This window comes from Anomaloglossus baeobatrachus, chromosome 6, assembly GCF_048569485.1.
Source record: "Anomaloglossus baeobatrachus isolate aAnoBae1 chromosome 6, aAnoBae1.hap1, whole genome shotgun sequence".
In the NCBI taxonomy this organism is placed as follows: Eukaryota; Metazoa; Chordata; class Amphibia; order Anura; family Aromobatidae; genus Anomaloglossus; species Anomaloglossus baeobatrachus.
The window spans coordinates 24,029,011-24,054,217 of NC_134358.1; the positions used below are offsets into that span (position 1 = coordinate 24,029,011).

Sequence of the window (25,207 nt, forward strand, 5' to 3'; positions counted from 1 at the left end):
CAGCTCGCAGCCGCCCCAAAAGTGGTGCATCGATTAGATGCGCCAATTCTGGTGCTGGATCGGACTCTTCCCGTTGCCCTGGTGCGGTGGCAATCGGGGTAATAAGGAGTTTTTTTAAGCAATAAAGTTTTTATTAGATTTTTCAATAACAGGGTAAACATTTACATTTAAAACATGACAAGATATCAAGTAATAGCCACAGTAGTTACACATTTTACACAACCAAGATATCAGGTCATAACAGCAAAATGGGGGAGGAAAAGCTGGAAGAGGGAGAAGGGGCAGGGGGTGGTGAGAGGAGAAAGAGAGGGAGGGGGAGGGGAGAAGTAGGGCTAATGCTACTTGGAAACAGCCTTATGATCCACATAAAGCCTTAAGAAGGGTTATTATCAGAGGAGGAGGCCATATCAAACCTTAGGTTGGAAGTTACATCTCAGGGAGGAAGGGATGGGTAATAAGGAGTTAATGACAGCCCACAGCTACCACTAAGCCCTAGACTAATAACGAGACCCTCTTTCACCACTTTATTAAGCCCAAAAACACCCCTGCAGGTCCGAGGTAATCTACACAAGGTCTCACAACGCTTCCACCACTGCTACATCTGAAGTTCACAGCGAACGCCATAGAACATGACTGCCCATTGTAAGCTCCAGGCAGCAACTGAAGTGAGCCATGGGATCATCGGTGGCGTCACTCAGGTGATTTGCGGTCACAGGTGATGGACTCCAGGTATGGCCGCCACTATCCTGAGTGAGTGACATCACCGCTGATCGCAGCTCAGTCACTGCCTGAACCTCACAGGCAGTCATGTTATATGGTGCTCGCTGTGCGCATCAGATGTAGCAGTGGTGGAAGCATCATGGGACCTTGTGTGGATTACGTCGGAACTACAGGGGTGTGTTGGGGGTTAATAAAGTGGTGAAAGAGAGTGCTTTTTTGTCTTTTATTTCAAATAAAGGATTTTTTGGGTGTTTGTGTCTCTTTCCTTTTACTTACAGATTAGTGATGGGGGTCTCATAGACGCATCCCTTTACTAAACTAGGGCTTAGTGGCCGCTGAAGGCTGCCATTAACTCCTTATTTCCCCAATTGCCACCGCACGAGGGCAATTGGGAAGAGTTGGGTAAAGTGCCAGGACTGCCGCATCTAATGGATGGGGCAATTCCGGGGGATGCAGGCTGATATTTTTAGGCTGGGGGCGCCCAATAACCATGGCTATGCTGGTATCATAAAATTGGAGGTATTATACTATACAATATAGACCCGTCCACCGGCGTTTGTGATTGGAAGCCTCAGACACACTGTCACTCAGCGTGAGAGCTCGTCAGACTGTAACCAATCACAGACGCCGGTGGGCGGGGGAAGTAGTGAATATGTATGAGCCTAATTAGCGCCCTGTAAAGAAGAATGAGAGGCGGGGGAGCAGTGTGACAGCCACCCCGGTGAAACGCTAAGTATGAAGCGCTTGCTTTTACCCCTTTGCGCCAGATTCTGGTCCCCATAGACTTTATATGGGGACCGGCATCTGGCCAAATACCAGGGATCAATCCCCCGCCAACCCTGAGTCAGTGGGTGATTACTCTACCAGGGACAAACGCAGGGACAAAACGCAAAAAAAATTGACATGCTACAAAACTGTATAAAAAAACACCATGAACATGAACATGAACATGCATGCTGTGATTGTTAGTGTGTTGCCCCTTTTATTCCTCAAACTTCCTTGATTCATTGTGGAAATATCTGAAAAAAATGCACCCAGGGGTGACCGGGGCAAATATCGAGGCCACGGGACAACTGGAGCAAGTATCGAGGTCACAGGGTGACCAGGACAAATATGGAGGTCATTTGGCCACTGGGGCAAGTATCGAGTTCACAGGGTGACCAGGGCAAGTATAGAGGTCATGAGGCCACCGGGGCAAGTATCGAGGTCACCGGGTGACCCGGGCAAATATCGAGGTCATGGGCCCACCCAGGCAAGTATCGAGGTCACGGGGCCACCCGGACAAATATCGAGGTCATGGGGCCACCCGGGCAAGTATCAAGGTCACGGGGTGACCGGGACAAATATCGAGGTCATAAGGCCACCGGGGCAAGTATTGAGGTCACCGGGTGACCCAGACAAATATCGAGGTCATGGGACCACCCGGGCAGGTATCGAGGTCACGGGGTGACCGGGCAAATATCGAGGTCATGAAGCCACCAGGGCAAGTATCGAGGTCGCAGGGTGACTGGGGCAGATATCGAGGTCAAGGGGGCATAAGGCAAGTATCAAGGTCACAGGGTGAATCAGGCAAAGTATTGGGGTCATGGGGCTAACTGGGCAAGTAACAGGGTCACGGGGTGAACCAGAGAAAGTATCGGGGTCACAGGGTGACCGGGCTAATTATCGGGGTGACGGGGTGAACCATGGCAAGTATCGGGGGACCAGGTTAACTATCAGGGTAAACATGCTAAGTATCGGGGACACTGGTGAACCGTGGCAAGAATCAGTGTCATGGGGTGAACCAGACCAAGTATTGGGGTTAACCAGGCCAAGTATTGGGGTTACAGGGTGAACCGGGGCAAGTATTGGAGTTACGGGAAGAACCGGAGAAAATATCGAGGTCACAATGTGAACTGGGGAATGTATTGAGTTACAGGATGAATCAGGGCAAGTATTGGGATGATGGGGAGAACCGTGCCAAGTATTGGGGTGACAGGGGGTGAACCAGGCCAAGTATCGTGGTCATGGGGTGAACGGCTGCAAGTATCAGGGTCACCAGATGACGGGGCCAAGCATTTGGGGTCACGAGGTGAACTGGGCTAAGTATCGGGGTCACATGGTGAACCAGGGCAAGTATCGGGGGCACAGGATGAGTAGTGCAAATATTGGGGTCACGGCGCCTGGCAGGGGTCTAGCTATATGTACAAACGTAAAGAACCTTTGATGTAATCCATCAGAGGTCAGTGGTGTGAGTCAGAAGCCATTATACATGGAAGCCATTGCACATTTCTGCCTTCAGGCACTGTATTCTAGTTTACATTCATTTTTTATTGGTTTATGGTCAATTTATGATGAATTTCTGACAAGATTTAATTTCTTCTGATGTTTTTCACTGCTATTTCATGGTCTCCTTCACTGGCAGCAGTGAGAGCAGGGAAGCACACCTCACTGCTCTCATGTCATTCCTGTCAGACCACAGCCCGCCATTTCTAGGAGGAGAAGGAAGAGGAGGGGGCGTGTCCTTCCAGGTCCATGACGTCACTAGGGAAGATCCCGATGGAAGGGGCGGGGCGATGGCGGAAATGATCGGAGTGTGACAGGAGAGACGATCATAACGGGGAAGGAGGCGTGGTCTAGGAAGGAAAAGAAGGCGTGTCTTTATGAGAGTAGAAGAGTTGCGGGAGAGTGGGCGTGGTTTTAGTGGCAGTCCTTCAATCCTGGAGGAGAGATCGTGAGTGGGCGGGGCTTGTTGCAGGGCGCGGGTTCTCGCTCCTGGTGAGGGTCAGTGTGTGACGGGAGCGCGCTGCGGGGTCACAGAGCGGAGGCGGCCGCGGCTGAGGGACGGTATCCCGGGGCTGCGGGCACTGACGAGGCCGAGCAAGAGGTGAGCACCGAGGAGTCTGCACAGAGGGGGCATGTAGGGACAGCGACCATTGTCTGGAGTGTCGGAGTGCGCGGAGGGCTAGAGTCCAGTCTGTTCTCCACAGGACCCCCGCACATTACACTGAGGACCCCCGCACATTACACTGTGGACCCCCGCACATTACACTGAGGACCCTCGCACATTACACTGAGGACCCCCGCACATTACACTGAGGACCCCCGCACATTACACTGAGGACCCCCGCACATTACACTGAGGACCCCCGCACATTACACTGAGGACCCTCGCACATTACACTGAGGACCCCCGCACATTACACTGAGGACCCCCGCACATTACACTGAGGACCCCCGCACATTACACTGAGGACCCCCGCACATTACACTGTGGACCCCCGCACATTACACTGTGGACCCCCGCACATTACACTGAGGACCCCCGCACATTACACTGAGGACCCCCGCACATTACACTGAGGACCCCCGCACATTACACTGTGGACCCCCGCACATTACACTGTGGACCCCCGCACATTACACTGTGGGACCCCCCGCACATTACACTGTGGACCCCCGCACATTACACTGAGGACCCCCGCACATTACACTGTGGACCCCCGCACATTACACTGGGGACCCCCCGCACATTACACTGGGGACCCCCCGCACATTACACTGGGGACCCCCCGCACATTACACTGGGGACCCCCCGCACATTACACTGGGGACCCCCCGCACATTACACTGGGGACCCCCCGCACATTACACTGTGGACCCCCCGCACATTACACTGTGGGACCCCCCGCACATTACACTGTGGGACCCCCCGCACATTACACTGTGGGACCCCCCGCACATTACACTGTGGGACCCCCCGCACATTACACTGTGGGACCCCCCGCACATTACACTGTGGACCCCCGCACATTACACTGAGGACCCCCGCACATTACACTGAGGACCCCCGCACATTACACTGAGGACCCCCGCACATTACACTGTGGACCCCCGCACATTACACTGTGGACCCCCGCACATTACACTGTGGACCCCCGCACATTACACTGAGGACCCTCGCACATTACACTGGGGACCCCCGCACATTACACTGGGGACCCCCCGCACATTACACTGGGGACCCCCCGCACATTACACTGGGGACCCCCGCACATTACACTGGGGACCCCCGCACATTACACTGGGGACCCCCGCACATTACACTGGGGACCCCCCCACATTACACTGGGGACCCCCCCACATTACACTGGGGACCCCCCGCACATTACACTGGGGACCCCCCGCACATTACACTGTGGACCCCCCGCACATTACACTGTGGACCCCCCGCACATTACACTGTGGACCCCCCGCACATTACACTGTGGGACCCCCCGCACATTACACTGTGGGACCCCCCGCACATTACACTGTGGGACCCCCCGCACATTACACTGTGGGACCCCCCGCACATTACACTGTGGGACCCCCCGCACATTACACTGTGGGACCCCCCGCACATTACACTGTGGGACCCCCCGCACATTACACTGTGGGACCCCCCGCACATTACACTGTGGGACCCCCCGCACATTACACTGTGGGACCCCCCGCACATTACACTGTGGGACCCCCCGCACATTACACTGTGGTGGGACCCCCCGCACATTACACTGTGGTGGGACCCCCCGCACATTACACTGTGGGACCCCCCGCACATTACACTAATAGAACAGTAATCACCTCCAGAAGTCATGTCCTATTGGTGTAAACCTCCCCTTGCGGATCCCTCTCTCTATTCCCCCCCTTGTAGACCCCCCCCACACACTTGTGGATCCCCCCCTTGTGGATCCTTCCCTCCTCCCCTCGCGTCTTGCGGATCTCTCCCCCTCGCGTCTTGCGGATCTCTCCCCCTCGCGTCTTGCGGATCTCTCCCCCTCGCGTCTTGCGGATCTCTCCCCCCCTCGCGTCTTGCGGATCTCTCCCCCCCTCGCGTCTTGCGGATCTCTCCCCCCCTCGCGTCTTGCGGATCTCTCCCCCCCCTCGCGTCTTGCGGATCTCTCCCCCCCCTCGCGTCTTGCGGATCTCTCCCCCCCTCGCGTCTTGCGGATCTCTTCCCCCCCCCCCTCGCGTCTTGCGGATCTCTCCCCCCCCCTCGCGTCTTGCGGATCTCTCCCCCCCCCCTCGCGTCTTGCGGATCTCTCCCCCCCCTCGCGTCTTGCGGATCTCTCCCCCCCCTCGCGTCTTGCGGATCTCTCCCCCCCCTCGCGTCTTGCGGATCTCTCCCCCCCCTCGCGTCTTGCGGATCTCTCCCCCCCTCGCGTCTTGCGGATCTCTCCCCCCCTCGCGTCTTGCGGATCTCTCCCCCCCCCCTCGCGTCTTGCGGATCTCTCCCCCCCCTCGCGTCTTGCGGATCTCTCCCCCCCCCTCGCGTCTTGCGGATCTCTCCCCCCCTCGCGTCTTGCGGATCTCTCCCCCCCCCCCTCGCGTCTTGCGGATCTCTCCCCCCCCTCGCGTCTTGCGGATCTCTCCCCCCCCCTCGCGTCTTGCGGATCTCTCCCCCCCCCCTCGCGTCTTGCGGATCTCTCCCCCCCCCCTCGCGTCTTGCGGATCTCTCCCCCCCCCTCGCGTCTTGCGGATCTCTCCCCCCCCTCGCGTCTTGCGGATCTCTCCCCCCCCCCTCGCGTCTTGCGGATCTCTCCCCCCCCCCTCGCGTCTTGCGGATCTCTCCCCCCTCGCGTCTTGCGGATCTCTCCCCCCTCGCGTCTTGCGGATCTCTCCCCCTCGCGTCTTGCGGATCTCTCCTCCCCCCTCCCCCTCGCGTCTTGCGGATCTTTCTCCCCCTTGCGGATCTCCCATCTTGTAGTTTGAAGATCTCTCCCACTTGTGGATCTCGTGTCTTACAGATCCCTCTCCCTTGCATCTTGTGATCTCCCCTTTATTATTAGCAGTTTTGATTGCCCCCTGCATGTGATTTCCTCCCTTGTGGTCCCCGTCCTTCACCACTGGTGGTTGTGATCCGTCTCCCCCTTATATCTGTGGTCGGGGCCCCTCTGTGTTCTGCGCGCTGCCCTCCCTGCTGCACAGGTCGCTGCACACAGTACATGTGGGTCATATTCCTGCCTGTAACTCTTCTGGCCTCGCTATATAAATCTGCACGTTCCGTTCTTGTGCTGGGGGTGATGGTGCGTGTTGTGTGGTGGTGCAGACTGCGCCCCCCCCCCCCCCCGGCTGGAAGCTTCAGATGTTGCTAGTCCTGTGCCTGCCGGGCATCATTGCCCTGATATACTCTGCCCTCCAGAATCCGTGTAATATGTGCCGGCTTGTATCGTCTGCGCTGCTGAGTTGGATGTATTGAAAAATTGGCCAATTATTTCCTCCCTTGGATCGGTGTTTTCCTTCGAAAGTGTTTATGGTAAAAAAAAGAGATGGGCGTGAGTGTGTTCTCCAGGGGTCGCGCGCCGCCTTGTCCTCTGGGGTCGGGGAGCCCCGCTGATCCCACCTCCTCCTCTGGGGCCGGGGAGTCCCGCTGATGCCGCCTCCTCTGGGGCTGGGGAGTCCTGCCGATGCCTCCTCCTCCTCTGGGGCCCGGGAGCGCTGCCGATGCCTCCTCCTCCTCTGGGGCCCGGGAGCGCCGCCGATGCCTCCTCCTCTGGGGCCCGGGAGCGCCGCCGATGCCTCCTCCTCTGGGGCCCGGGAGCGCCGCCGATGCCACCTCCTCTGGGGCCCGGGAGCGCCGCCGATGCCTCCTCTTCCTCTGGGGCCCGGGAGCGCCGCCGATGCCTCCTCCTCTGGGGCCCGGGAGCGCCGCCGATGCCTCCTCCTCTGGGGCCCGGGAGCGCCGCCGATGCCTCTTTCTCCTTGGCTATTCTACTTCTCTCTTCTGTGTTGCACTTTTTAGCTTGCATATTATATTATATCCCTCCTCGGCCGCGCTGTCACAGCCTAATGTGCAGCGCGCTCTCTCCGGCTGTGACATCCTACCCGAGGTCTTGTTAAACCATTATGGAAGCGCAGTCCCTCTGCTGGATTATCGTCCCCTGCCTGTGACTTCCTGCGGACCCTTTAACCCTTCTGTTACCAGTATAGGAGGCGACAGCTTCTACACTAAAAAAAAAAATTCTGTTTGGCTGCAAAACTTTAAAGTACAGTAAAAAGTTTGTCCTAAAAAGAGTCTTCGTAGTGTTTGGGGGATCGTGGGGGGATTGAGCTTGCTGTTAGAGGCCGTCATGGTGATTAATCTCCATTCCCACATGGCAGAGAAGACGTGATTCCCCCTAAGAGGCGATCGATTACCCTAGAGACCATAGGATTGAATGGGATGAAATGCCGCCTAAGGGAGGTTGTATGGTGGATATTGGCCTGTCCGGGTTGACGGAACTTTTGAATACATTGCTTTTAAAGGGTAAATCCGTCTATTTGATGAAACCATCAATGACCATTCGTGAAAAAACCTTTTGGTGTAGAAGTGTTTCCTTCTCAAAATTCTTTATTTTGGCTGCCAGCACTCGCCTTGCTACTTTTTGCTGCGTGACAGTAGCCTGGTGGTAAACTATAAGAAGAATGGTCTGCACTAGACTTCTGGATGGAACTTCACGGCCTGGCGAGATGTCGTTATTGTGACCGGACATCGGGCCGTGCCAACCAAAGAGGAGCTATGGATGCTGGCAGTTAAGAGCTTCATAATCCTTCCGTCCACCAGCCATGAATTACTGGCCTGGGCCAGGGAGTTTATTTGCTCATCTCTAGTCCAGCACCCCAAATGGTGAAGGTCCATTGACCGCTGATGATCACTTCCTAGGATGCCGATGAAGTCTGAATTGTATTAACAAGTATATAAACTTTTGTTTTCTTTTTTTGAAAAGTTTTAAACTTAGGTATTATGCTTTCCTTCCCTTAGTTTTTCTTCCTTCCACCATGCTGAAAGTGCTGTTTCAACTGCCTAGTTATTGCTCTTTTAGCAGCTGCTTTGATCTGCAGCTCTAGCAAGAATCTGTGCCCAAACATCTACTTACAAACACTCTCTCTGTCCTATATCATCATGGTGGAGTGTTTGTAAGTAGATGTTTCAGCACAGACTGTTGCGACATCCGCAGGTCAAATCAGCTACTAAAAAAGCAAAAACTAGGCAGTTAAAACAGCACTTTCAACGTGGTGTTTGAGAGAGAAGGAAGGGAAGCTAAAATAACCTAATGGAGTAAATTACAAAGAGACATAACTTTGCAAAAGCTGGTTAATAATAATAAAAAATAAAAAAAAAAACTAGTTGCCCTTTAAATTGCTATTTGGTTCCCCCCCAGAGGTGAATTGCGCTTGGTTACCTCTATCACTGCCATAGACTCAAAAGGAGTATCAGAGTGCCTGCACAACCAACACTCCACTCAAGTAGAGGGACCGGAGACCCCCCTTTCAGTAGATTAATGGAGGTCTCTGCACACTTATCTAATTGTTTCGGCTAGCGTTCCCCTTTAAAGTTCTATGTTTTTGGATGGGGAGCACTCTGTTGAGGCTTCCAGAACAATGGAGCAGGCGTCAGCTTGGGGTGTATATTAATAAGTTGTGTGTCTATATTGTGGAGCCGCACTTCGTCCGTGCACAGTGGTGCCACCTTGCACAACAATGGACCTAAAGGAGAGTCGACCTCGTCTTTACAAAGGAATCTTAAGACTTCCTACCACTTTTCTTGCAGAAGATCCGGAACGTTCAAAAGGTCGTTTTTGTTTTGTTTTAGAAATGACGACTCATTTTGCAAACGTAAAAGCAGAACAGACGCTCGTCAGGCAGACACCTCCGAAAGTGACAGACTTCCCTGCCTGTCGGGAGAAGTCATGTCCCCGAGCCCCGTGTTGGTTCCACCCCTGAGCTCACGTCGGAGCAGAATTCCCGCAGGTGAGGAGGAGGCGGCGCAGGGCGGTGGCTGCCGGAGAATGCCCGTCCCGGAGGGTTTTGCAGCCGTCTGTGTGTTCACGCTGCAGTATTTACTTTGGTGGGTTTTTCTCCGACAGTTTTACATTGTTTTTATGAGTTGCCCTGAGCTTTGTTGGCTAACGATCGGTGTTGGATATTCGGTTACTCGAAAGCTTTTTTTTTTTTTTTATGTGTCTGGGAAAGCGCTGAAATTCGAGAGGTTTCTATAGAGATTTCTTTAGAATTTCTTTGTGAACAGATTTGTATTGTCAAAAAAAAAATGTACTTACTGCTTTTGATTGTGCTTCTTGTCGTTTTTGAGACGCCATTGATCGTGACTTGGTTGTTGGGGTCTCTACTCAATCAGCAGATAAAAGCTTGAAATGTCAGAAGGATCCATTCTAGGACAGGGATTGTCTGTTGTTGGCTTATGTGATTATGACTTCATGTCTGTACAGCGCTACGGAATATGTTGGGCTATAAGAAAGAGTGATAAATAAATATGGTGCTGTATGTAGTGACTCTAGATACCCATCATAAAAATGTGACTTTGCCCTGAATTCCAGCCCCCATTCCCTCCCCATTCTGTCGTTTTTATCTTTCTGATCATTGGAAGAGCTCCATCTTTTACCTGACCATTCAAAGTGATCAGTACCCACAATATTCACACTTTGAAGTCCAGTTACCCAAAATGCATGTGAATGACGTACACTCGAGATTAACAAGAAAAATCTTTATTGTAGCCAAAAATGTCATGTATATAAAAATGAGTTTAACATTAATTCTGCAACTTTATTAGAAATAAATTCTTGCATCTTTTTCCTTTTTTCTCTTGATCCCTTTATTCTTCTTTGTGAAGGTATTATAAGTCGTCCCCCATCATCTTCACATTCCCTCTACCTTGGTGTCGTCCCCCATCATCTTCCCTCTACCTTGGTGTCGTCCCCCATCATCTTCCCTCTACCTTGGTGTCGTCCCCCATCATCTTCCCTCTACCTTGGTGTCGTCCCCCATCATCTTCCCTCTACCTTGGTGTCGTCCCCCATCATCTTCCCTCTACCTTGGTGTCGTCCCCCATCATCTTCCCTCTACCTTGGTGTCGTCCCCCATCATCTTCCCTCTACCTTGGTGTCGTCCCCCATCATCTTCCCTCTACCTTGGTGTCGTCCCCCATCATCTTCCCTCTACCTTGGTGTCGTCCCCCATCATCTTCCCTCTACCTTGGTGTCGTCCCCCATCATCTTCCCTCTACCTTGGTGTCGTCCCCCATCATCTTCCCTCTACCTTGGTGTCGTCCCCCATCATCTTCCCTCTACCTTGGTGTCGTCCCCCATCATCTTCCCTCTACCTTGGTGTCGTCCCCCATCATCTTCCCTCTACCTTGGTGTCGTCCCCCATCATCTTCCCTCTACCTTGGTGTCGTCCCCCATCACCTTCCCTCTACCTTGGTGTCGTCCCCCATCATCTTCCCTCTACCTTGGTGTCGTCCCCCATCACCTTCCAGCTACCTTGGTGTCGGCCCCCACCATCTTCACCTTCCAGCTACCTTGGTGTCGGCCCCCACCATCTTCACCTTCCGTCTACCTTAGTATCGTCATTCCATCTCCTCAATAGTCTGATGAAATTCTTCTCCTTGTTCTTCGCTATCAGCACTGAGGTTTTCAGGAAAGTCGTCCAAATGGGAATGTAAAAAATGTAACCTCATCAGACGACCCAAGGCTTTGACACGTTTCAGCACGTTCCCTACAGTGGACTTCAATTTTGGATCTTTGTTACCTAGAAATTTTGTTTCCAACTTCTTTAACCCCTTCATGACCAAGTACGTACCGGTACGTCTGAAATCAGTAAGGAGTAATCACTGACTGCTCCTGCGGTGAGCCAGCGGTGATCCCTGCACATGTCTGCTGATTTGAACAGCAGAAATTTGCTGGTAACAGGCGTGGGTGGATCCGTGATCCACCTGCGCCTGTTAACCTTTTAGATCGCGCTGTCAAAATGTGAAAGCAAAATTTAAATGGCCCCAGCGGGGAAAACACCTTTCCCCGCCACCATTGGAGACTCCGTGATGCAATCATGGGGAGCCGATGGTTGCCATGGTAGCAACAGGTCATGTGATGAAAAAATTGAAGTGCTGCGTGATGGAGCCCTACCACGCCCGCACTTGTTCTGCATTGAGGATCCAGTGCCGAAGCCATGGTACTGTATGCTCAATGCAGAATATCGCAGCATATCCGCAGGACATTCCGCAGTAAAATCGCAGCACAAAACAGACAAAGTTGTGCTGCGGATTTCTGGGAGCTCCTGCGGAATGTTCTGCGGATATATCCGCAGGACACTTTCCCAGTGGACACATAGCCTAAAAGTTCAACTCCCCCCCCCCCCCCCATTCGCCTCATTGACAATTAAACTATTAAAGAAAATAATACACATACGGTACTTGGTGTCGCCGCTTTCAGAAATGCCCGATCTATCAAAATATAAAAAGTAATTATTCTGATTGGTAAACAGCGTAGCGGCAAAAAAAATCCAAACTCCAATATTACGGTTTTTTTTGGTCATCGCAAATTTTGCACAAAATGCAATAACGGGCGATAAAAATGCAGCATCTGCGGAAAAATAGTACCATTAAAAACGTCAGCTCGAGACGCAAAAAATAAGCCGTCACTGAGCCATAGATCCCGAAAAGTGAGAATGCTACAGGTGGAGGAAAATGGCGCAAAAAGTGCACTACTGGTTTTGGACAAACATCTGATTTTTTTTTTTACCCCTTTACATAGAAGTAAAACTATACATGTTTGGTGTCTACAAACTCCTAAATACCTGAGAAATCACGACACATCAGTATTACCATGTAGTGAACACTGTGAATAAACTATCCCAAACTCAATTGTGTAATCGCACTTTTTTTTTTTTTTTTTTTGCAATTTTTCCGGACTTGGAATTTTTTTGCTATTTTCCAGTACACTATATGGTAAAACTCATGGTTTCATTTTAAAAGCACAACTCGTCCCCCCCAAAAAACAAGCCCTCATATGGGAAGATTGACGGAAAAATAAAAAAAGTTACGGCTCTCGGAAGAAGGAGAGCAAAAAACCCAGAAAATTGCCCCTGGGTGAAGGGGTTAAAAAAAATAAAAAAAAATTTCCAGGCCTTTTCCAACAGCTCTCATTTTTTTTTTTTTTTTTTTAACACGTCGACCGTCATGAGTTTCTGAATATCCGGACTCACAAGAATGCCTTCCTTCAGTTTTTCCTTGAAAAGTCCCTGAAACTTTGTGCACAGGTGCTTGTTTCTCCTTCTTTCGGTAAAGCTTCATCAGTCCAAGCTTAAAGGGAACCTGTCATCAGAAATTTAGCTTGAAACCTAAAAGTTTCCCCCTCTGCAGCTCCTGGGCTGCATTCTAGCAATGTTCCTGTTGTTTTTGTGCCCCCTTTCTGACCAAAATAATGACTTTATAAAGTGGTACCTTTTTGTATTCAGATCTTGATAATGGTACATGGGGGCGGGCTCTCTGGTGGCCGTTAGTCTGCCTCCTGTCGCTTTAGGCCGTCCCCCATCGCTCCATTCCATACTGCAGGACGCCGCCCACTGCGCCCGAGGTGCCACGCACGCGAGGACCGCTGGTCACGTGTGTCGCAGGCACGAGACTATGGGCGGCGCTGTGATTGCATCGCAAGTGCCCGCCCATCATCTCGTACCCGCCCTTTCACCTCTGCCTCCAGCGTTCTGCGCAGAACGTTCCAACGTCGGGTCATCTGGCCAGCGCTTGCGCAGAACGCTGGAGGCAGAGGGGAGAGCGTGGCCACGAGATGATGGGCGGGGCACTTGCGATGCAATCACAGCGCCGTCCATAGTCTCGTGCCTGCGACACACGTGACCAGCGGTCCTCGCGTGCGCGGCACTTTGGGCGCAGTGGGCAGCGTCCTGCAGTATGGAATGGAGAGATGGGGGACGGCCTAAAGCGACAGGAGGCAGACTAACGGCCACCAGAGAGCCCGCCCCCGTGTACCATTATCAAGATCTGAATACAAAAAGGTACCACTTTACAAAGTCTTTATTTTGGTCAGAAAGGGGGCACAAAAACAACAGGAACATTGCTGGAATGCAGCCCAGGAGCTGCAGAGGGGGAAACTTTTAGGTTTCAAGCTAAATTTCTGATGACAGGTTCCCTTTAATGTGGAGCGGTGGCCGGAGAACTTTAGTAGCATCAACTCGACTTTCCAGAACTATGTGCTTGAGTCCAGGTTACAAAGATTTTCTCATTGGCCAACTTTTTTGGCTCCAGTGCCGAGTCCCATCCCAGCCGTCCCATTCTCACACACAAGGCATGGGGACTTCGTGTATCCTTCTTGCTGCGCAAAGCAAAGGGAGAACTTTCAGATCACCACCTATCGACCATCCTTGATCCTCTCATTTCAAGGGAACCTGTCACCAGATTTGGGGCCAATAAGCTGCGGCCACCACCAGTGGGATCTTATATACAGCGTTATAACATGCTGTATATAAGAGCCCCGGCCACTGTGTAGAATGCAAAAACAACACTTTCTAATACTCACCTAAGGGGCGGTGCAGTGCAGACCCTTTGGATTGATGTCTCCGGTACCGGCGCCTCCTCTTTTGGATATTTTTGTCCTCCTTCTGAAGCCTGGGTGCATGAAGCCTCCTACGTCATCCACACTAGCCGGCATTGAGGTCCTGCGGGACCTAAATGCCGGCTAGTGTGGATGACGTAGGTCGTGTCATGCATTCTCCCAGTTTTCCTTCAAGTGCACAGAATGCCCTCCAGGCAGTGAAGCACACTGTACTTATGCCATTGTACAGTTGCAGTTTTTAGACTTCTTTTCTGTTTTGGATGAATCAATAAAGAGTCACCAGTCGCTCACATTGTACTCAATGTTCCATTTTTCCATCCTCCAGGAACTTCACTACGATAAACTAAACCTTGAGAAAAATATGGAGGGAATTTGTTTTCTCTGCTTCTGTACCATGATAAACAGGCACCAGGAGCGAGCAGGGTCTTTTCCTTTAGTTTAGAGCCTAAAAGTTCTGCAGAATTCAGGTCCAAGTCCATGACTAAATTGTTTATTTCGAGCTGTGGCTCGTTGGGCCTATGGAGTCAGGGTTTGTGGGGGAAAAAAACCTGTACAAGATGGAAGTTTTTTTGCTATTTTTGCTGAGTTCAGTGATCAAAGGTGTATATATATATATAAAAATTATATCTTTTCAAACAATTTTACCCTTGCAGACCTGTGATATTAAGAGCTCTGAATCTCCCCCCTCCCCCACTTCACCCATGTGTCATTGGGAGAGCTCCATAGCCCCCCAGTCTCAATTCTTCCCGTATCCAATCATTGCAGGAGCTCCATAGCCCCCCAGTCTCAATTCTTCCCGTATCCAATCATTGCAGGAGCTCCATAGCCCCCCAGTCTCAATTCTTCCCGTATCCAATCATTACAGGAGCTCCATAGCCCCCCAGTCTCAATTCTTCCCGTATCCAATCATTGCAGGAGCTCCATAGCCCCCCAGTCTCAATTCTTCCCGTATCCAATCATTGCAGGAGCTCCATAGCCCCCAGTCTCAATTCTTCCCGTATCCAATCATTGCAGGAGCTCCATAGCCCCCAGTCTCAATTCTTCTCGTATCCAATAATTGCAAGAGCTCCATAGCTCCTCATTTTCAGTTCTTCCAGCATCCGAACATTGGAAGAGCGCTGTACCCCCATACTCCGTCTTCTTGATTCAATCATTGGGAGAGCTTGCGATCACTCCTGTCACAGTCCTTGCCAATTACCGTATTTTTCGTTTTATAAGACGCACCGGATTATTAGACGCACCCCAAATTTGAAAGCGGAAAATAGGAAAACATTTTTTACCATTTAAAATGAGGGTCCGTCTTACAATTCTAGTGCCTTTTATATTAGCTCACCAGGGGCAGCGGTGATGGTGGTGCAGCTCAGGAAGGTTTCAGGAGGCAGGGGCAGAGATGCTGCGGGCTCAGACGAGAGGGTGTCGCGGCTCAAGAGGTTCGGTGATGCTGTGGGCTCGGAGGAGGGGTATTGCGGCTCAGGAGGGTCAGCAGTGTTGTGGGCTCGGAGGAGGGGATGTCGGGGCTCAGGAGGGTCAGCAATGCTGTTGGCTCAGAGGAGGGGGCGAGCGGCCCAGGAGGGTCCGCAATGCTGTGGGCTCGGATGAGGGTGTGTCACAGCTCAGGAGGGTCGGCGATGCTGTGCGCGCGGAGAAGGGGATGTCGCGGCTCAGGAGGGTCGGTGATACTGTGGGCTCGGAGGGGGGGGGGGGATGTTGCGGCTCAGGAGGGTCAGCAATGCTGCAGGCTCGTAGCAGGGGGTGTCGTAGCTCAAGAGGGTTGGTGATGCTGTGGGCTCGGAGGAGGGGGCGAGCGGCTCAGGAGGGTCAGCAATGCTGCGGGCTCGGATGAGGGTGTGTCACAGCTCAGGAGTGTTGGCAATGCTGTGGGCTCGGAGGGGGGGATGTTGCGGCTCAGGAGGGTCAGCAATGCTGCAGGCTCATAGCAGGGGCTGTCGTGGCTCAAGAGGGTTGGTGATGCTGTGGGCTCGGAGGAGGGGATGTCGCGGCTCAAGAAGGTCACTGTGTGAAGGGTCGGCGATACTGCGAGCTTGTGGGGTGTCATGGTGGCAAGCATCATTGATCTACGGGCGGATTGTGGGCTCCATTGAATCACCAGCGGTTGACGTGATGGACTTCAAGAAATGGCCACTGAGGTGGCGCGTGCAGAGATTGGCCTCCACGGCCATTTTCTTGAAGTCCATCGTGTCAACCGCCAGCAAATCAAAGCAGTCCGTCGGCAGATCAATGGTGCCCGCCGCGATGACACCCCACAAGTACACAGTATCGCTGACCCTCTTGAGTCGTGACGTCACCTTCTCAGAGTCGGCCAGCAGATCAGTGGCGTCCTCTGCAGTATCGCCAATCCTCTGCTGCGACACACTGACTTTCCTGAGCTGCTCCACTGCAGTGCCGCCCCTTCAGAGCCCTCCGTATCACCGACCCTGAGCCACCACTGCCTCCCCGGTAAGGCATATGCGGTTTGTAAGACGCAACCCCATTCCCCCCCCAGTTTTGGGGGAAAAAGTGCTTCTTACAAACCGGAAAATATGGTAATTTGAATTCCACCCAATATTTGTTTCCTTATTCATCCTTGATCGTTGGAAGTTCATTACCCAACTCTTACTTGATCCCAGCTCATTGCAGCTCGGGGGGTGGCAGATGGGACCCCGCTTCATGCCTAACGTGGATTAGTGGCCCTCAGTTTCCGGACATGCTTAATCTTTGGATGAAGGCTCCTTCAGGTGGCCTTTTCTAAGCACTGTATTAGTCCCCCTACCCCTGATGAAGCCCAAAGGAGGGAGGAAACACGTTGGGATGTTGAATATATAGAGAGGGTATACTCGGCATGGTAGACACTCCAGCCTTTTTTGTGCTAAGCATCCCCTGTTAAGGGCCATTTATTTCTTACCTGTCATGGAGTTTATTTATTTACTGCCCTAGTTATTGTCCTCTGTTGGGGACATTTTGATATTTCGTGATATTGCGGCTTCTCGCCAGTAATTTTGCTGCCGATTTAGGTGCTCACTTTGGCCGCTGCACCCCGTCTATCCGTCCATTGCTGATTTGTGGGGATTATTGGTCACGGATGAGCCCTGTGTCCGTGATACACTGTTGATAATTAGGGTGCTGGGGATCGACCACCTTTTGTAGGGTGGACCTCATCCCTCTTATCCCCGGCTCTATATTAATCGGCTTCTGTTATCCCAGGAGGTGCCGGTAATGATGACTTTCCTTGTTGCTTGCTCGTCAGCTCGCTTGTCTCTTCCTATCAGAAATATGAATCATCAGTGAATCTTTATGTGCAGCTTCCCAGAAACATGGAGTAATCAGATTAGGAGCCGGTGAAGACTGCGCCGTATTTATTACCACCCAATTTGTGTTCTTTTTATTGAATATTGTTTGACAAATTACAGGTGAGGAACCTCGGGGGACGGGGACGCACTAATAAATATTGTGCAAGACGTCTGGGTGGGAGAACGGAGGGGTGACGGCCGCAACACCGGAAATCCTGCAGAATCTCGTACCGATGTGTGACCTGTAGATTATTTAGCTGATTATTTGCTGCGGTTTTAGCGGTCGTTGCTGCGGTTTTAGCGGTCGTTGCTGCTTCTTTGCTGGAGGACGTCATTTTTGGTTTGGAATGGACAGGTTTTGTGGACAGTGTGAGGATGTGATGTAGCCTCGGGGCAGATGTCGCCGCTGCTGCTGTGTAATTGTAGATTGTGCTATTGATGCTGATTTTTTCTGCTGATGTTGCTCATGGTAATGGAGCAGCTCATGTTGGTGACACTGCAGCCGCTCGGTGACATCCAGGGGGGTGCTGCTCACCTCACTACTGAGAATGGGGGGGGTGCTGCTCACCTCACTACTGAGAATGGGGGGGGAGGGGTGCTGCTCACCTCACTACTGAGAATGGGGGGAGGGGTGCTGCTCACCTCACTACTGAGAATGGGGGGGGGGTGCTGCTCACCTCACTACTGAGAATGGGGGGGAGGGGTGCTGCTCACCTCACTACTGAGAATGGGGGGGAGGGGTGCTGCTCACCTCACTACTGAGAATGGGGGGGGGGAGGGGTGCTGCTCACCTCACTACTGAGAATGGGGGGGAGGGGTGCTGCTCACCTCACTACTGAGAATGGGGGGGGAGGGGTGCTGCTCACCTCACTACTGAGAATGGGGGGGGGGGAGGGGTGCTGCTCACCTCACTACTGAGAATGGGGGGGGGGGTGCTGCTCACCTCACTACTGAGAATGGGGGGGAGGGGTGCTGCTCACCTCACTACTGAGAATGGGGGGGGAGGGGTGCTGCTCACCTCACTACTGAGAATGGGGGGGAGGGGTGCTGCTCACCTCACTACTGAGAATGGGGGGGAGGGGTGCTGCTCACCTCACTACTGAGAATGGGGGGGGGGTGCTGCTCACCTCACTACTGAGAATGGGGGGGGGAGGGGTGCTGCTCACCTCACTACTGAGAATGGGGGGGGAGGGGTGCTGCTCACCTCACTACTGAGAATGGGGGGGAGGGGTGCTGCTCACCTCACTACTGAGAATGGGAGGGAGGGGTGCTGCTCACCTCACTACTGAGAATGGGGGGAGGGGTGCTGCTCACCTCTACTGAGAATGGGGGGAGGGGTGATGCTCACCTCTACTGAGAATGGGGGGGAGGGGTGCAGCTCACCTCACTACTGAGAATGGGGGGAGGGGTGCTGCTCACCTCTACTGAGAATGGGGGGAGGGGTGCTGCTCACCTCACTACTGAGAATGGGGGGGAGGGGTGCAGCTCACCTCACACTACTGAGAATGGGGGGAGGGGTGCTGCTCACCTCACTACTGAGAATGGGGAGGAGGGGTGCAGCTCACCTCTACTGAGAATGAGGGGGAGGGGTGCTGCTCACCTCACTACTGAGAATGGGGAGGAGGGGTGCAGCTCACCTCTACTGAGAATGAGGGGGAGGGGTGCTGCTCACCTCACTACTGAGAATGGGGGGGTTGCTGCTCACCTCTACTGAGAATGGGGGGGAGGGGTGCGGCTCACCTCACTACTGAGAATGGGGGGAGGGGTTCTGCTCACCTCTACTGAGAATGGGGGGAGGGGTGCTGCTCACCTCACACTACTGAGAATGGGGGGGAGGGGTGCTGCTCACCTCACACTATTGAGAATGGGGGGGGAGGGGTGCTGCTCACCTCACACTACTGAGAATGGGGGGAGGGGTGCTGCTCACCTCACACTACTGAGAATGGGGGGAGGGGTGCTGCTCACCTCTACTGAGAATGGGGGGGAGGGGTGCTGCTCACCTCACTACTGAGAATGGGGGGGAGGGGTGCTGCTCACCTCACTACTGAGAATGGGGGGAGGGGTGCTGCTCACCTCACACTACTGAGAATGGGGGGGAGGGGTGCTGCTCACCTCACTACTGAGAATGGGGGGAGGGGTGCTGCTCACCTCACACTACTGAGAATGGGGGGGGAGGGGTGCTGCTCACCTCTACTGAGAATGGGGGGGAGGGGTGCTGCTCACCTCACACTATTGAGAATGGGGGGGGAGGGGTGCTGCTCACCTCACACTACTGAGAATGGGGGGGGGGAGGGGTGCTGCTCACCTCACACTACGGAGAATGGGGGGGAGGGGTGCTGCTCACCTCACTACTGAGAATGGGGAGGAGGGGTGCAGCTCACCTCTACTGAGAATGAGGGGGAGGGGTGCTGCTCACCTCACTACTGAGAATGGGGGGGTTGCTGCTCACCTCTACTGAGAATGGGGGGGAGGGGTGCTGCTCACCTCACTACTGAGAATGGGGGGAGGGGTGCTGCTCACCTCTACTGAGAATGGGGGGGAGGGGTGCTGCTCACCTCACACTACTGAGAATGGGGGGGAGGGGTGCTGCTCACCTCTACTGAGAATGGGGGGGAGGGGTGCTGCTCACCTCACTACTGAGAATGGGGGGGAGGGGTGCTGCTCACCTCACACTATTGAGAATGGGGGGGGAGCGGTGCTGCTCACCTCACACTACTGAGAATGGGGGGGAGGGGTGCTGCTCACCTCTACTGAGAATGGGGGGGAGGGGTGCTGCTCACCTCACTACTGAGAATGGGGGGGAGGGGTGCTGCTCACCTCACACTATTGAGAATGGGGGGGGAGCGGTGCTGCTCACCTCACACTATTGAGAATGGGGGGGGGAGGGGTGCTGCTCACCTCACACTACGGAGAATGGGGGGGAGGGGTGCAGCTCACCTCACACTACGGAGAATGGGGGGGGGAGGGGTGCTGCTCACCTCACACTACGGAGAATGGGGGGGAGGGGTGCAGCTCACCTCACACTACGGAGAATGGGGGGGAGGGGTGCAGCTCACCTCACACTACTGAGAATGGGGGGAGGGGTGCAGCTCACCTCACACTACTGAGAATGGGGGGAGGGGTGCAGCTCACCTCACACTACGGAGAATGGGGGGGAGGGGTGCAGCTCACCTCACACTACGGAGAATGGGGGGGAGGGGTGCTGCTCACCTGACTACTGAGAATGGGGGGGAGGGGTGCTGCTCACCTCACACTACTGAGAATGGGGGGGAGGGGTGCAGCTCACCTCACACTGCTGAGAATGGGGGGGAGGGGTGCTGCCGTACTCGCCCCATTGATGCGGGCAGGGGAACTGGTCAACTCGCACTATTGAAGTGGGGGCACTGCTCAATTCAAACTATTGGGGATGGGGGGGATTGTGAAACTCACACTATTGATGGGAAGACGCTGCTCAACTCACTATTGACTCTATTGATGGGGGGAGGAGGGGGCCGCTGCTGCTGCTCACACTCTTGATGTGGAGTGGGGCTACTGCTTCTTGTACTATTGATGGGGGACAGGGGGGCTGCTGCCGCTCGCCCTATTGATGGGGGATTTCGCTGCTGACGCTCACCCTATTCATGGGGTGAGAGGGCCTGCTATCGATCGCACTATTGATGCGAGAGGGGCCCGCTGCTGCTTGTACTATTGATGGGGGGGAAGAGAAGGGGGCCACTGCCGCTCGTATTATTGAATGGGGGGGAGAGAAGGGAGGCCGCTACCGCTTGTACTGTTGATGGGGGAAGGGGACCACTGCCCGCTCGTACTATTGATGGGGGCAGCTGTCCATACTATTGATTGGAGGGGGAAGGGGCAAGGAGAAGGTGGGCGATTGCCGATCGTATTATTGATGGTGAGGCGTAAGGGGGCTGCTTGCTACCGCTCGTATTATTGATAATGGGGAGAGAAGGGGGTTGCTGCCGCTTGTACTATTAATGGGGGAAGGGGACCACTGCCCGCTCGTACTATTGATGGGGGCAGCTGTCCATACTATTGATTGGAGGGGGAAGGGGCAAGGAGAAGGTGGGCGATTGCCGATCGTATTATTGATGGTGAGGCGTAAGGGGGCTGCTTGCTACCGCTCGTATTATTGATAATGGGGAGAGAAGGGGGTTGCTGCCGCTTGTACTATTAATGGGGGGGGAGGCTGCCGCTCGTACTGTTGATGTGGGGAGAAGGGGGGCAGCTGCCGCTCGTACTATTGATGGGGGGGGAAGTCTGCTGCTGCCGCTCGTACTATTGATGGGGGGGGGGGGAGTCTGCCGCTGCCGCTCGTACTATTGATGGGGGGGGAGGGGGCCGCTGCCGCTGCTCGTACTATTGATGGGGGGAAGGGGGCCGCTGCCGCCGCTCGTACTATTGATGGGGGGGGGGAAGGGGGCCGCTGCCGCTCGTACTATTGGTGGGGGGGGAACGGGGCCGCTGACGCTCGTACTATTGGTGGGGGTGGAAGGGGGCCTCTGCCGCTTGTACTATTGGTGGGGGTTTAAGGGGGCCTCTGCCGCTCGCGTGCTATTGATATGGGGGGAGGGGGATGCTCATATTATTGATGGTGGTGAGAGAAGGGGGCCGCTGACGCTCGTACTATTGATGGGGGTGGGGAGGGGGGCCGCTGCCTCTCGTACTATTGATGGGGGGCGCTCATATTATTGATGGTGGGGAGAGAAGGGGGCCGCTGACGCTCGTACTATTGATGGGGGGGAAAGGGCTGCTGCCACTCGTACTATTGATGGGGAGGGGAAGGGGGCTACTCATATTATTGATGGTGGGGAGAGAAGGGGGCCGCTGACGCTCGTACTATTGATGGGGGGGAAAGGGCTGCTGCCGCTCGTACTATTGATGGGGGGGGGGGGGGCGCTCATATTATTGATGGTGGGGAGAGAAGGGGGCTGCTGCCGCTCGTACTATTGGGAGGGGAGGGGGCCGCTGCTGCTGCTCATACTATTGATGGAGTGGTGAGGGGGACGCTGCCGTTTGCACTATTGATGGGGGGATGGCCGCTGCCACTCACACTGTGGATGGGGGAGAGGGCCACTGGCGGTCTCTCCGATGATGATGCTGGGGTTTTCAGCACTGACTGTATCTTGTACATTTGTGACTTCATGCTTTTTGAGGGACGGAGACGACCTCTGGGATCTTCCTTTGTTCCTGTTCACATGATAGTTGTACTGCAGCATAATCTGGAAATGAGCGGTCCGGTCGACCCGACCCCACTCATCCGGGTGGGATTTGCGTTTTGTTTATATATACAGAGCGCTCTATTATCTACTGGAATTTGATACAAACAAAACAGAAATAAACCATCGGAGAAAATAGAAATATTCAGCATCAATGACTTTATGCTCACTCCTGCGTACAAATTGTTATACTCGAGAGCTGCATTCACTATTCTACAGCCTTCAGTGCTAAAATCTCCCAGCACCCCTGCTTGTTCAGTTTTATATACAGTTTGTTCTGCTGATTTATATTTTTAAAGTGTTTATCAGGAAAATTAGCTTTAAATCACATTTGCCATTTAATCATGTAACCAATGTAATATATGTCCACTGTATAGTGAGTGCAGCTCTGGAGTATAATACAGGAGGTAACTCAGGATCAGTAATGTATGTACACAGTGACTGCACCAGCAGAATAGTGAGTGCAGCTCTGGAATATAATATAGGACGTAATTCAGGATCAGTAATGTAATGTATGTACACAGTGACTGCAGCAGCAGAATAGTGAGTGCAGCTGTGGAGTATAATACAGGAGGTAACTCAGGATCAGTACAGGATCAGTAATGTATGTACACAGTGACTGCACCAGCAGAATAGTGAGTGCAGCTCTGGAATATAATATAAGATGTAGCACAGGATCAGTAATTTAATGTATGTACACAGTGAGTGCACCAGCAGAATAAGCAGAATAGTGAGTGCAGCTCTGGAATATAATATAGGAGGTAACTCAGGATCAGTAATGTAATGTATTTACACAGTGACTGCAGCAGCAGGATAGTGAGTGCAGCTCTGGAGTATAATACAGGAGGTAACTCAGGATCAGTAATGTATGTACACAGTGACTGCACCAGCAGAATAGTGAGTGCAGCTCTGGGGTATAATACAGGAGGTAACTCAGGATCAGTAATGTAATGTATGTACACAGTGACTGCTGCAGCAGAATAGTGAGTGCAGCTCTGGAGTATAATACAGGATGTAACTCAGGATCAGTACAGGATCAGTAATGTAATGTATGTACACAGTGACTGCACCAGCAGAATAGTGAGTGCAGCTGTGGAGTATAATACAGGAGGTAACTCAGGATCAGTACAGGATCAGTAATCTAATGTATGTACACAGTGACTGCAGCAGCAGAATAGTGAGTGCAGCTCTGGAGTATAATACATGATGTAGCACAGGATCAGTAATGTATGTACACAGTGAGTGCAGCTCTGGAGTATAATGCAGGAGTAGTGTGTACATACAGATTCTGTTCCGTATATGGATAATATATTCTAATCTGTACAGACCCTGTAGGGATTAATCGTCATGTTTTGGGTCTGGTGATGTCTTGTGCTCTCTGGCTATTGAGTGAATGCAGCATTTATAAGGCCGGTCGCTGCTGGCTTTGACGTTGAGGTCTGTGTTCTCCGCACCGGACATGTGGGACATAAAGTTGTGATCGTGGGATTTGTGCTCTTCCTGTTTTCCTATTGAAGGACGTTGCGGTCAGTCCCCCTTCCCCACCCCCCGGCCTGCACTGGCTGATAACAGGGAGCAATAAACTGCAAATACATTTGTCATGAAGAGGTATGGACTTGCCTGTCCCTTTTATACCCTCCCTCCTTCTTTTCATGTTTCTGTTCTTTCTCGCCATGTTCTGTCTATTGTCTCGGGTATGTGTATAATTAGCAGTATAATAGTGGGAGCAGATGCTGCGCTCCATGTGCTTATTACAGGGACGGTCTGTGAGCCGATAAACACTACCTGTCTACACGGAGGCCGCGCACAGACCGCGCAGAGCACAGCACAGGGACGTTTATAAACTCGTCTTTGACCCTTTCATGACCAGAGAGAAGTAAAAAGGGGGTATATGCATTATAACTGCTCTACCTTAGCCCAGGGGTTGTGTCTAGAATTTAGCAGAACAAGACTGACTTGCAATACCAAACTTGGCCATTCACATGGGTGGCGCTATTTATGGGGAAAAATGTGAATTAATTTGAAAAAGAACTACAGCTGAAGGGTACGAATGACTTCCCAAAAAGCTCCGAGCCGCCAGTGCTTCACATGGGGGGGAGGGACAAGATCTGTGGGTGAGGTTCACACTTTTGCACATTTTGAGGCTGTCAGCTTTGGATGCAGCAAGCAGAGATCTTAAAATGGTGAAGAATGAAGCCTTTTGACTGCAGATATAGAGAAGGATATGGCCACCAAAGATCACACACTGGAGGCGCTTCATTGCACCGTACTGAGAGGTGCACGTGGTCCCTCAAAACGTGACCTCCGACCCCCTGTTTCAAGATCCAGGATATATGGAGACGTATGAGTGACTCTATAGATCTTCGGCTGGAGCGACCCATGTTGGTTCTGTATGTGATCTGATTTCTGCTAACGTTAACGGATTCCGCTGTTTCCGCTGTTTCCCATAGACTTACATTGATGACGGATTGTGCCAAAAGTACCTGCGTTGCTTCCGTTGGCTGGCGCTCTGTTGCTTCTGCCGAGCGGAAGCAATGCTGAATGTAACGTTAAATGCTTGCGTCAAAATGACGCCAACCAGCGAAATCCGTTGCTTCCGTTAAAATTTTTAATGTTTCCATAT

General features: G+C 52.8%; 1 protein-coding gene across 2 annotated transcripts in view; it reads left to right on the top strand.

Moving 5' to 3' along the window:
* The first annotated feature begins 3,477 nt into the window (after positions 1–3,477).
* The window catches only part of PTK2 (protein tyrosine kinase 2), a 184,458-nt gene continuing 162,728 nt past the window's right edge, over positions 3,478–25,207 (top strand). For both annotated transcript variants that reach the window (XM_075352830.1, XM_075352832.1), the window contains exon 1: positions 3,478–3,586. The gene's annotated coding sequence lies outside the window, so the exon portion shown is untranslated. The remainder of the gene's footprint in view (positions 3,587–25,207) is intronic.